The sequence below is a fragment of the Triturus cristatus genome, chromosome 11, assembly GCF_964204655.1.
Source record: "Triturus cristatus chromosome 11, aTriCri1.1, whole genome shotgun sequence".
Lineage (NCBI taxonomy): Eukaryota > Metazoa > Chordata > Amphibia > Caudata > Salamandridae > Triturus > Triturus cristatus.
In genome coordinates, this window is record NC_140594.1 from 12,731,606 (window position 1) to 12,744,278 (window position 12,673).

The window sequence follows — 12,673 nt, forward strand, 5'->3', positions numbered from 1 at the left end:
GAATCCGTGGTATAAGAGGTTTTCTAATGGGCTTTATTCCATTCAAAATGGCCGACTCGAGTGGCGGCCTTCAGGTTCCGTCACCACGAGGGTTCAGGAAGTGAAGTACAATAACTTATTAACAGACATACATTTTTATAATAAGTGCATTACAATGAAACGAATGTAGAAGGCGTAACATTTGATAAGAAAAATGACGTAACAGTGACATAATCGAAACTAGGCGTAATAAGGAATAAAAGAAACATAATTGGCTTGCATTATCAGACATAGGTGGATCTATAAGATAATACTTGGCATAGATGCGCGCGCAGCAGCATGACGTGTAATTGACGTGTAACTAGGGGGTGAAGGGGACTTGACATTTAGCTCTACATGTGGAGACGAGAAGTCTGGGGTCAAGTCATCCTAATCCCAAATCATATCTAACATCCTATGTTTAAAGAACTATGTTATCCACAAGGAAGAGACTCTCGGACAGAATCTATTCTATACTGACTATGTGCGTGTACAAGCGTCTAAGTGTCTATATGAGATGCGAGGGGCAGAAAACTTTCCATAGCAACAGGGCTATGAATCACTTGCATGAAGACAGAGAAGCCTGGCCTTTTGCTTGGTAACTGGAGGAATGTTTACTTAAACTACTAGGCAAGAATGCATCGGCTGAAGAGCAAAATAGATAATTCGAAGGTGAAATACAACTTCTTGGCAGACAGGCGAAAACTGGCCGAGGCAGGCACCGTTAGCTGCACAGAGAGTAGGACAAAGTTCATGGATACAGATGCGAGCTCAAGCTGAAGCTGTCAGAGACAGAGAGCAGGGAAAGGCTTTGAGGACAGAATCGGGCCTACTCGCCTGAACTGTAAAAATGGAGTAACTTGGCCATATAAAGTCGGTGGCCTTTTATACTTAGGAATCGAATATCCAGCCCATTGATGGCGGATCTGACAGAGAACATGTTGACGGTAGACACACATATGTTTGCGTCTTAGAAACTGGAACTGGAGGGAACATACATGTACTTGTAACATGCATATAGAACCGTTGGGGTCCAAGATAGGGGACATAACTGACCAGGAAAATCCACATTTCCACATTCCCTCCTTGTCCCCTTCTTGCCCTTCACGAGACATCAATCTTCATCATTCCATCGATTTGCTCATGGAGCATCATTTCTTCTTCCTTCTTCTTCCGGGATCTTGAGCGAAAACCTTGATGTGGAATACACGATGTGGCACACAGACCACAAATCGCTGGTCCACATTGCAAACATATGCAACAACTGAAAAGCATAAGAAGGCCAATACCTAGGAAGGATAGAACTCTCCATCCCCAGGCTGATATCACACTCCAAAACCACCCGGACCACGTCCAAGTGCCTGGATTCTCGTGTATCTGGCTTACAATCTTATGAAGGCGTGTTATAGCTTTATATACAGATGGCGAATTTTCTGGTATGAAAATGCAGCAGCTGGATCCGATGACCCTGCAAGCTCCGCCCCTATCGGCCAGGATGACGTCAAGGACAAGACGATTCTGGAGAACAACAATTCTCATCACTGATTGTTCCTCTGTCAGATTGCCTAGGGCGGCTATAGTCTCGTTTACTACAGCTTCAAGAGTCTTGGTGAGTCTGCGTATCAGCTTACTATTTGATATTGTACCTATATAGGGAAAGATACCTTTATTGAAATCTACATACTTGTCCCATGCCGTCTCAGTATAATCGACAACTGGGAGATCTCTTCGCTCTCTATTGTGTACTAAATGAACATTTCGATAATAATCAGGAGGAGCTAGGAAAACAGGTGGCAGAAGGAATGCTATGTAACAGGTACCATCCCAATCTAGAGGCAGACGCATATATGCCGTCTGACCACATATAAAGTAAGAATGGCGAGAAGCTCTAAATGAAGATTTGCCTTGATCACTATATTCTACTGTAGTAACGCATTGGCTATGGCCCATATGTATGGAACCAACTTTTCTCACACATAATTCACCCTTTACTGGAAATACTGACATAGTGGGCAGAATTAGTTCAACTTCGGATTTGACATTCAAAATCATAAGATTAGGCGTAAAATTACCTAATTTATACACTTCATTTTCTAAATCAGTTCCTGTTCTACTGGGGTGACCCTCCTTATTAGGGTGACAGACTTTGAATAAAACTAGATTTAGATTTCCCCATATCCAATGTTGTTGATAAACTGCTGTGTCTGGGTCTATGGAATTTAATAAACTAAACCATGCTCCACAGGAGCCATTGCGTGTAAATGGATGTGGAAAGAAAGGCAGAACTCCTTTGTTATTCTGATAGGGAGGGAGTCGGCCACACACCCAACAATTGGTCACATTACTAGTCTGATGGGAATGATGTAACATACTAATGAATGTGTTATTGCGCAGCGCAAGTCTATAGGACAACTCATGTGGCGGTAGGTCACTAAAAGAATGTTCATCAGTTATATTGAAAACACGTTTAGAAACAGGATGATATATGTGCAAAATCATACTCGTAATAATTACTAAAATATTCAATAAAAACAAAATTAATAATGTCACAATACAGTGGTTACGCAGTAATTTACAATAAGCATGTCGTTTCATTATGATTCTGGACTCTGCATCATTCAGACCTAAGGGATACATGTCGGGACAGATTCAACCGCTTCACCTTGGAGAGGACTTAAACAATCAAATCGTCCGACAGTTTAGATCTGGACCTGAGTTTCTGTTTATAGCACTGAGAGTCATTTTGTTCAACAAAAGGAAGTTTTGAATCAGTCTGTGAGGGAGTGCAGGGCACAGTGTCTATATCTGAAGGTAGTCCATGAAATTTTTTTATATGGGTGGAATGCACCCATCCTTTCCGTCCTTCGATCTTCACAGCTGTTCTGGTCGTCAGCAGGACCTGCTTAGGCAACTTCCACCTAGGATCCAATTGGCTTTTCCTATCAAAATTCCGAACCAGGACAAAGTCCCCGGGGACCACGTCATGGGGTTTCACCTCAGTGTTGTCAGGAAAAGCTGCGACCACCTGTGAACGAGAAGATTGTAGTGCAGACATCAAGGAAGCCAGGTAATCTGTCAGCATATTACAGTCAACATCAGTTATTTTACGGGGTATAGGCGTCCCCCACATATTCGGTGGTCTACCAAAGATCACCTCATACGGGGATAGCCCTGTTCGAGAGTGTGCTACCATTCTCATGTAGAATAGCGCAACTGGTAAGGCTACTATCCAGTCCACACCTTTTTCCTGACATATTTTGGACAATCTGATTTTTAAAAGTTGATTATGTCGTTCCACGAGACCTGCTGCCTCGGGGTGTCGGACACAGTGGAATTTCCACTGATATCCCAACAAAAGTGAGACATGTTTCATTAATTCGGATGAGAAAGGCTGGCCGTTATCTGAATATACAACACGTGGTAAACCGTACCGTGGGAAGAATTCTCGAACTAGCTGCTTGGCAGTAGTCGGGGCAGTGTAATCTGATACGGGATACGCCTCTGTCCAACGGGAGAGAGCGCAGACAACTACGAGGACATATTTGAATCCTCGACAACGTTCCATCTGAATATAATCCATCTGGAGGACTTCAAAAGGATGGTCAGGAGGCTGAAATCCACCCTGCTCTACGGGAACACTCTCTCCTGGATTAAACTGACAACATATCATACAGGTACGAACTTTTTGTTTAGCTGCTGCTCGTAAATGTTTGTTGAACCAAATGTGCTGAATGCTGTCTAGCATAGCCTTCTCTCCTAAATGTGCTGGACTGTGAACTGTAGCTATAATGGCTTGAACCATGGAATCAGGGAGAAACCATACAGATTTCTCTTTCGTCATCCATCCTTGATCTGTCTGGATCCCTCCTAGTTCAGTCCACTTCTTTATTTCTTCTGCTGTGGCATGTGTCTGTATGTCAATTACATCAAGTGTGGGATCCTTAATTGTCATACACTGTGTTGGTGTCTGAACTATTGGCTTTGTCATGTCGGATGTGCAATTCTGAGCAGTCTGTTTGGCTGTTCTGTCAGCTAAATCATTGCCTTGAGAAATGATATCAGTAACCTTCGTGTGTGCTTTACATTTCATAATTGATATTGCAGTCGGTAAATGAATCGCGTCTAACAGAGCATGAATGAGGGACCCGTGTTGAATATGTGTTCCATGAGAAGTTAAATAACCCCTCTCCCGCCAAAGCACTCCGAAGTCATGTACGACTCCAAATGCATAACGTGAATCAGTATATATGTTGACTTTCTTGTCCGTGGCTTGAATACAGGCTTGTGTTAGAGCAACAAGTTCTGCTGCTTGGGCTGACAAAGTATCTATACAATTTGTCTCAATAACTTCAGTGTCTGTTGTGACTGCATATGCGGCAACTAAATTTCCTGTACTTGTCCTCATACACGAACCATCTACATATAACGTCAGGTCTGGATCTAGCAATGGAACGTCTGTCAAGTCTTGTCTAGGTTTCGTCTTTATTTCAATGATTTCAACACAATCATGAGCTAGTGGGTCTGTTCCAATTACAGGTAATAGTGTAGCAGGATTCAATGTATTACACCGTCGGATCTCTATGTGTGGTTGAAACAATGTCAGTTCATAACCAGTAAGTCTTGCTATGGTCAAGTGTTGTGTTTGTGTTCGGTTCACAAGAACCTCTACTGCATGTGGTACTTGTACTGTCAATGGGTGTCCTAATACTATGGCATCGCTTTGTCTAATTGCTAAAGCTGTCGCTGCCACTGATTTCAGGCATGCAGGCAAAGCCTGAGCTACGGGATCTAATGTACTGGAAAAATAAGCACATGGCTTGCGTGATCCTGCTTGATCCTGAGTGAGTACTGATAAGGCAGTACCTTCGCGTTCTGTAACAAAGAGTGTAAAATGTTTGCTATAACATGGTGTTGCTAAAACAGGTGCTTGACATAAAGCTTCCTTTAGGCTTTCAAAAGCTTGTGAATGTTCCTGAGTCCAAGGGAGAACAGTCGATGTGGCTGCCTCCTGTGTGGTTAACTGAATGAGTGGTTTTGCTAGAAATGCGTACTGAGGGATCCACTGTCTACAATATGAAGTGAGGCCTATAAAAGCCCGCACCTCCTTTTGTGTCTGGGGTATTGACATGTTAGCAATTAACTGGATGCGATCTGGTGTAAGCTGCCTTCCCTCCTTGGACAGCGAGTGACCAAGATAAATAACTCGCTGAACACAGAATTGCAGCTTAGAAGGGGACACCTTGTGCCCCTTGTCGGCTAGGAAATGTAAAACTGTCAGAGAAGCTTTTTCACATTCTGGCTCGCTTCTCGCGGTGATCAGCAGATCATCGACATATTGAAGCAGTGCTGTATTGACTGGCATGTGGATACTGTCAAGTTCTCGTTTCAGTGCTTGGCTGTAGATGCTGGGGCTTTCTGTAAATCCTTGGGGAGCGCGTGAGAATTTAAAGCTGCGCCCATTTAAACTGAATCCGAATAAGTATTGGCTCTCCGGATCTATTGGGACGCTGAAAAAGGCATTCTTGAGATCAATTACGGTAAAAAATGTAGCTTGAGAATCAATGGCTGTCAGTAATGATGAGATATCGGGGACCACGGGGAATTGTGGCACAATGCATTTGTTTAATTCCCGCAAATCAATAACTAATCGATATACTGGTGGGGCCATAGGATCAGTTCGTTTAAGAATCGGAATTATCGGTGAATTACACACATTGGAGTTGGTTTCTACAACCACTCCTTGCGCAACTAGCTCGTCAATGATCTTCAGTAAAGCCACTACAGCATCGGGTGGTAACTTGTATTGTCGCATTCGTGGTAGTACCACTCCTGCCTTCAGTGTGACTCGGTATGGTGTAATGTTCATGCAGCCAACATCAGTAGGGCCTTGTGCCCATAGATGCGCTGGTAAGTTCTGTAGTCGGGAATCCATGTCTCTGGATACATAGTGACCTTTGAAATCACGTAAAAACAACCTTACTCCTTCCGGAGAACAACATATTATGGCTCCTAGTGCTTTCAGAGTTTTAATTCCTAACAGATTTTCTGGGCATGATTTAGTAAGCAATAAATCTGTAGTTCGTGTCAAAGGTCCTATCGTAAGTGGTAGAGGCTTTGATACTTCATTAACAATAGGTTTTCCTGAAAAACCAAGGGAAACATTTTGAGAGCCTGAGAGGGGTGCCCCTGGAACTTCACTACGTTTTATAGTTGTTCGACTTGCCCCTGTATCGAGTAAGAATTTTCTATCTTGACCTAATAATTCACTATGTACATAAGGTCCTTCTTGATCTACAGGAATCTCGATAAGTGGTAAGTCAACTTCCCTCTCTAGGCTGGTTCATGCGTAACGCTGGTATTCAGGGTATTCATACTGTGCAGTCTGATACAGTTGTCGTGTTGCGGTTTGTGTGGCAGTAGCAGGCAACGGTGGTGCAGCTGGCACAAACTGTATGGGTTGCTGTGAGGCTGGCATGGACTGTTGCTGAACTGGCACGGACTGTCCATGCAGCATAGCTCCTTGTTCATTCTGATCTTGTCTAACTAATCGTGGTCTCTCCTTTGTAATGCCTGTAGCTATATTACGTTTCAGGACTGGACAATCGTGTACATGATGGCCCAGTTGTTTACAGTAATTGCAGGTTCCTTTTACAGGAACTGCAGAATCACCAGAATGTGTCACACTCTTTTTGTGACCATCTGCTGGTACTGTCTGAGAAACTAGCATTTTCATTTTTGTATCCTTCATGCGTCTATGCTCGTGTTCTTGTTCATCCCTAATTCTATTGTGATGATACTGTAACATTTGTAGCATTTGCGACGGAGTGTTACTTTGCCAGGTACTCTCGAATTTCAATATTCTATTCTTTACTGGAGGTAATGCATTTTCCACTAATTTTGTCACAAATAAATGTGGATATGAGTCACTACTTGCTTTTATACCACTATTTATACCAAAACATTTTTCAAATCGAGCATAATAATCGCTTGTGTCTTCATCTTGCTTTTGTTTGCAGGCTGTGATTGCACCCCAATCTTCCTTTTTTGTAGTTAATAAACGTGGCAGTACCTGTACTAGTAAACCTGGTAATAGTTTAACTTTATCCCCGAGCCCCGAACCTGCAGTTCGGCCCCTTTCTTCCTCTGCTAATGCTGTCCAGTCTATCTTTTGGTCTCCCACTTCCCACTCTTTTTCTTTCAGTTTTTCATAAATGCCAGCAGGCAAAAGCACCTTTAATATCGTCATAATATCAGGAAAGGTGTACTCTCCCATCAGTAACATGTCTTTAATTTCTCGGTGGAAACCCGCTGGGTCTTTATCATGGCTAGGTACTACTTTCTTCATTTCTAATAATTCCATTTTTGATATGGGTGTGTAAACAAATACACGGTGAAACTCATTGTCTTCGCCTTTTATTGGGTGCACTTCTCGTAAAGGATTTTGTCTATCCATATAGTACGGCGTTCTTTCTCTATGGGGCAGCGAGAGAGAATCCGGACTTACAAAAAGGACATACTGTTTACGTGACACTAATATCTCTTTAATTAACTTGTTACTAGAACCTCTCCATCTGTTCGTGAGTAGTTCCGTTAATATATCAGGTAAAGGACCAGGATCAGCATGTTGGCTCTTATATAATATGAGGAGTTGCTGAATCATATAGATTCCAGCTAAACGTTGTTCATCTGTACTGAGATTGAGAAACGTGTGTGCTACGGTCTCATCACCATATTTTTCAGGACTAACGATCCAGTGAACGGCTGATCTGGCTAATTCTTGCTCATCCATGGAATCGAGGAGGTGGTAACCCCTTCGTTCTCGTAGTATTTTATCTGCGGCTTGAAACGAATGTTCAGGAGACTTCAGATTTATTACAGGCGTTGGATACGTTCTGCTATTATTTGGACATACAGAATGTATGGGATCAGAAAAACATCTAGTATTTTCACAGGATCTTCCTCTGCCTACATAGGCTATGGTCTCTGACTGTCTTGCAGAGTCCCCTGATTCGGACACTTCATCTTGCTCAAACTCGTCTGTTCCCAATCTTTCTGCATGAATACGTTCTATTTCTTTACGGATTTTTCGGCACATGGCTATTATACAATTTTGCTTATCGTGTCTCCCTTCTGATATATTCTGACTCCATCTTGTAAGAGTAAGCATTACGTTCATGTCTACCCCCGGACGATCTTGATTTCTGATCACACAGTTTATGAGGAAACGTAACAGTTCCCCCTGTATTTCTACTTTCTGGAATTCCATAGCTCTGTTAATACATCCTGGATCTCGTCCTGTTTGAACAAAATGATATATGTTATCCAGATGCGTAGTCATCCCTGGTAACCTTGCTAAATACTCTGCGGCTCGCCTAATACGTAATGATGCCAGGACCATTTCATCCTCTTTACCAACCACCGGGTCATATCTACAATTTACAAGGAGTTCCTTAAGCGCACGTTCACTTACGAACTTAGGTGTACGTGAATGTGCTGACTCTTGAAAGACAAGTTTATTTATTCTAGGTGGTGTAAAAGTACTGCTAGCACCTCCCGTGGCCCCATCTGGGGCGTCGGGTGTGAAAGGGTTCGTTGAACGTGACACAGCAACTATGGGTGTCGATACCCCTGTAGAGTCGACTGCGGAAACAGATGCGGAAACAGATGTGCTTGCCGAAACTTGCGTCGGGACTTGCTGTTGCACGGGGACAGATACCTGATCCTGACGTTGAACCCCTCCGCCAGACGGTCTATGTGGTGTGGCGTTAGCATACTCGGGGGCTGCATCATCTAGATATGAGGAAAGGAAAACGTCTTCTGCGGTTCTGGGACGCCCTTTTGGATGTACCTTAATTGGAAATAATGGGGGTGGCAAGTCTTTTGGTATCTCTGGAGCAGCCTTAGGTAATCCTTCGGCTAGAAGGGGATACATACCATTCATAAGAGCATTACTTTGTCTATTTACTTGTTCTGATTTCACTCGGATACCTTCCTCAATTAATAGATTTTCTTGAACTTTATTTGAACTTTCTTTACTCCTCTCTTCTTGTCTACGTGCTTTTTCTGTTCGTCTATGAGATTCTTTACGCCATAACTCGATAGCGTCTTTCTGTGACTGTCTGACCTTTCTTTTCCATAACTCTTCCTCCACTTTCATGATGCACTCTGCATCCCAGGTTCCCGCTATGGGCCACCTTTGACTTTCCGGTAATCCCTTGGTATAATCTACCCATAGATCAAGAAACAATATGGCATCTATGCCATGTTTATGGTACATGAAATGTCCTGGAGTGTCTCTAGGAGGAATAGGAACTGCTTCTTCAAGCACCCCTTTTCTGGTGGTAATCTGTCTTAACTTTGAGAAGAGCGGCATATTAACAACTGATCTGATACTTACTCTTGAACTTACTTAATACGAGAAACACAATAATGAACAGTGAACAATGAACAGTCATTCATACCACAATATGCAAGACATTTTCTGAATACTTTAAACATTAAACATTAAACATTTAATAATGGTCGACAATGATGACAGTCTGCTTAACTAATCACCACGCTGAATTCTTGACAATAACTGAATACTTCGGAATACTTGATATACTGCTAAACAGTACATATACACTGCTAAACAGTGCAGACCGGATTTGTGTACCCAAATCCGTCTTGACCGGCACAACCTATGTGCACGTCAACATGCCTCCCCGGCGATGGTACTCACCGAGTAGCTCCTTGAAACGGAAGGCCTCAGAGAATGGACAGGACTCGATAACTGCGGACATCGGACCCTCTGGACGTCGGAATTTCGGAAAACCTGGTGGGCCTCTGTATACCTCGGATCTTGCTCTCTCAGCTAGGCTCTGGTCGGGATACTTCGCACTTCTCACCGCCTCGTCTGGGTTGATCGCAGCCTCAGTCGCCCCCGCTTGACCGGAGGGAGCTTACAGGAAATCCTGCTGGTACGCGTTTATGGTCCGTCCAGCTGTGGCAGGAGACCGGGCCTGCAACGCACCGCCGGCGCGTGAGATGAGAAAGTGTCCCTGTTCGGGCGCCATTATGTGGTAAATAAAATAAATATTACCGGACTGAATTTCATGCGGAATCTTAAATTAAAGTAAATAGCTCAAAATAACAAGAGGCAGAATCCGTGGTATAAGAGGTTTTCTAATGGGCTTTATTCCATTCAAAATGGCCGACTCGAGTGGCGGCCTTCAGGTTCCGTCACCACGAGGGTTCAGGAAGTGAAGTACAATAACTTATTAACAGACATACATTTTTATAATAAGTGCATTACAATGAAACGAATGTAGAAGGCGTAACATTTGATAAGAAAAATGACGTAACAGTGACATAATCGAAACTAGGCGTAATAAGGAATAAAAGAAACATAATTGGCTTGCATTATCAGACATAGGTGGATCTATAAGATAATACTTGGCATAGATGCGCGCGCAGCAGCATGACGTGTAATTGACGTGTAACTAGGGGGTGAAGGGGACTTGACATTTAGCTCTACATGTGGAGACGAGAAGTCTGGGGTCAAGTCATCCTAATCCCAAATCATATCTAACATCCTATGTTTAAAGAACTATGTTATCCACAAGGAAGAGACTCTCGGACAGAATCTATTCTATACTGACTATGTGCGTGTACAAGCGTCTAAGTGTCTATATGAGATGCGAGGGGCAGAAAACTTTCCATAGCAACAGGGCTATGAATCACTTGCATGAAGACAGAGAAGCCTGGCCTTTTGCTTGGTAACTGGAGGAATGTTTACTTAAACTACTAGGCAAGAATGCATCGGCTGAAGAGCAAAATAGATAATTCGAAGGTGAAATACAACTTCTTGGCAGACAGGCGAAAACTGGCCGAGGCAGGCACCGTTAGCTGCACAGAGAGTAGGACAAAGTTCATGGATACAGATGCGAGCTCAAGCTGAAGCTGTCAGAGACAGAGAGCAGGGAAAGGCTTTGAGGACAGAATCGGGCCTACTCGCCTGAACTGTAAAAATGGAGTAACTTGGCCATATAAAGTCGGTGGCCTTTTATACTTAGGAATCGAATATCCAGCCCATTGATGGCGGATCTGACAGAGAACATGTTGACGGTAGACACACATATGTTTGCGTCTTAGAAACTGGAACTGGAGGGAACATACATGTACTTGTAACATGCATATAGAACCGTTGGGGTCCAAGATAGGGGACATAACTGACCAGGAAAATCCACATTTCCACACCTCCTACGTCGGAAGAGCGGATTATCGAGCCGCAGCAGCGAGAACGCCCTCTGCTGCTCCCAGGTTCCAGAATCACGAACAACGCCCTGACGCGTTGTTCGTGTCTATAAAGTCTGTAGCCCCTCCCCCTTCTCTGGGGTTGCTGGGACTTGTAGTTCCGCCTGAATGATAATCGGAACCTCGTAGGCGCCCTGGTCTTCAAACCCTGACAAAGAATGCCTGCTGGTGAAATTACAAAACCCAAAAATTTAACCTGAGAAACACTGAAAGCACACTTTTCAAGTTTACAAACAGTCTGTTTTCTCTCAACTTCTGTAAAACCCCTCTAACCTGATCCTGATGTTTTTCCTTGTCCACAGAGTAAATAAGGATGTCATCAATGTACACTATCGCACACTGGTCGATGAATTCCTTCAATAAGTCGTTTATGAAGTGTTGAAAAGCTGCTGGAGCGTTGCATAGCCCATAGGGCATAACCTGATATTCAAATAGGCCGAATCTCGTTCTGAAAGCTGTCTTCCACTCATCGCCCTCCTTCATTCTCACCAGATGATACGCTCCTCTCAAATCCAACTTTGTGTAAATTGTTGCTCCTTTCACTTGATCTAACAAAACAGATATCAGTGGCAATGGATAACGGTTTTTCTTTGTAATCTTATTGATGGCTCTGTAGTCGATGCAAGTCCTCAAATCCCCGTCTTTCTTCGGCACAAAAAATAGGGGCGAGGAGACTGGGGACTGCGAGGGACAAATGAAGCCGTTTGCTAGATACTTATCCAAATATTCCCTTAGGTGATGGTGTTCTTTTTCCGTAAGGGCATACACACACGACTACAAGGTAGATTTGAAGCTGGTTCAATCTCAATTTTACAATCATAAGGTCTGTGTGGTGGTAATTGTTCAGCTTCCACTTCGTTGAATACATCTTCAAAATCTTGATATTCCTCTGGTATGTCTTGTACCTGGATTACACAAATTGATCTTCCAATCTGACACAACGAATGTGCAGGATTAACCTCTTGCTCCATTTGCTCACCTTCAAAACAATTTCCTAAACAATAATCTGATTCCATCTTAATGGTTCTGGTACTCCAGTTGATTGTTGGGTTATGCTCAGTAAGCCAGGGAAGTCCAAGGATCAATTGGAATTGGGGGGCATCGATCAAGTTAAACTGGATCTTCTCCTCATGTCCGTCATTCGAGATCAGATGTATCAATTCCGTGTGGCTGACTATTGGACCGGAGGACAGATTGGTTCCATCCAATGCTCTAACAGGCTCACCTTCAGACTTTTTGATGGCTTCGATTCCCACCTTGCTTGCAAACTTTAAGTCACAGAAGTTTCCGGTGGACCCCGAGTTGATCATTACTGAGACTTCCATCAGCGTCACATGTCGGAATCTGATTTCCATCGATA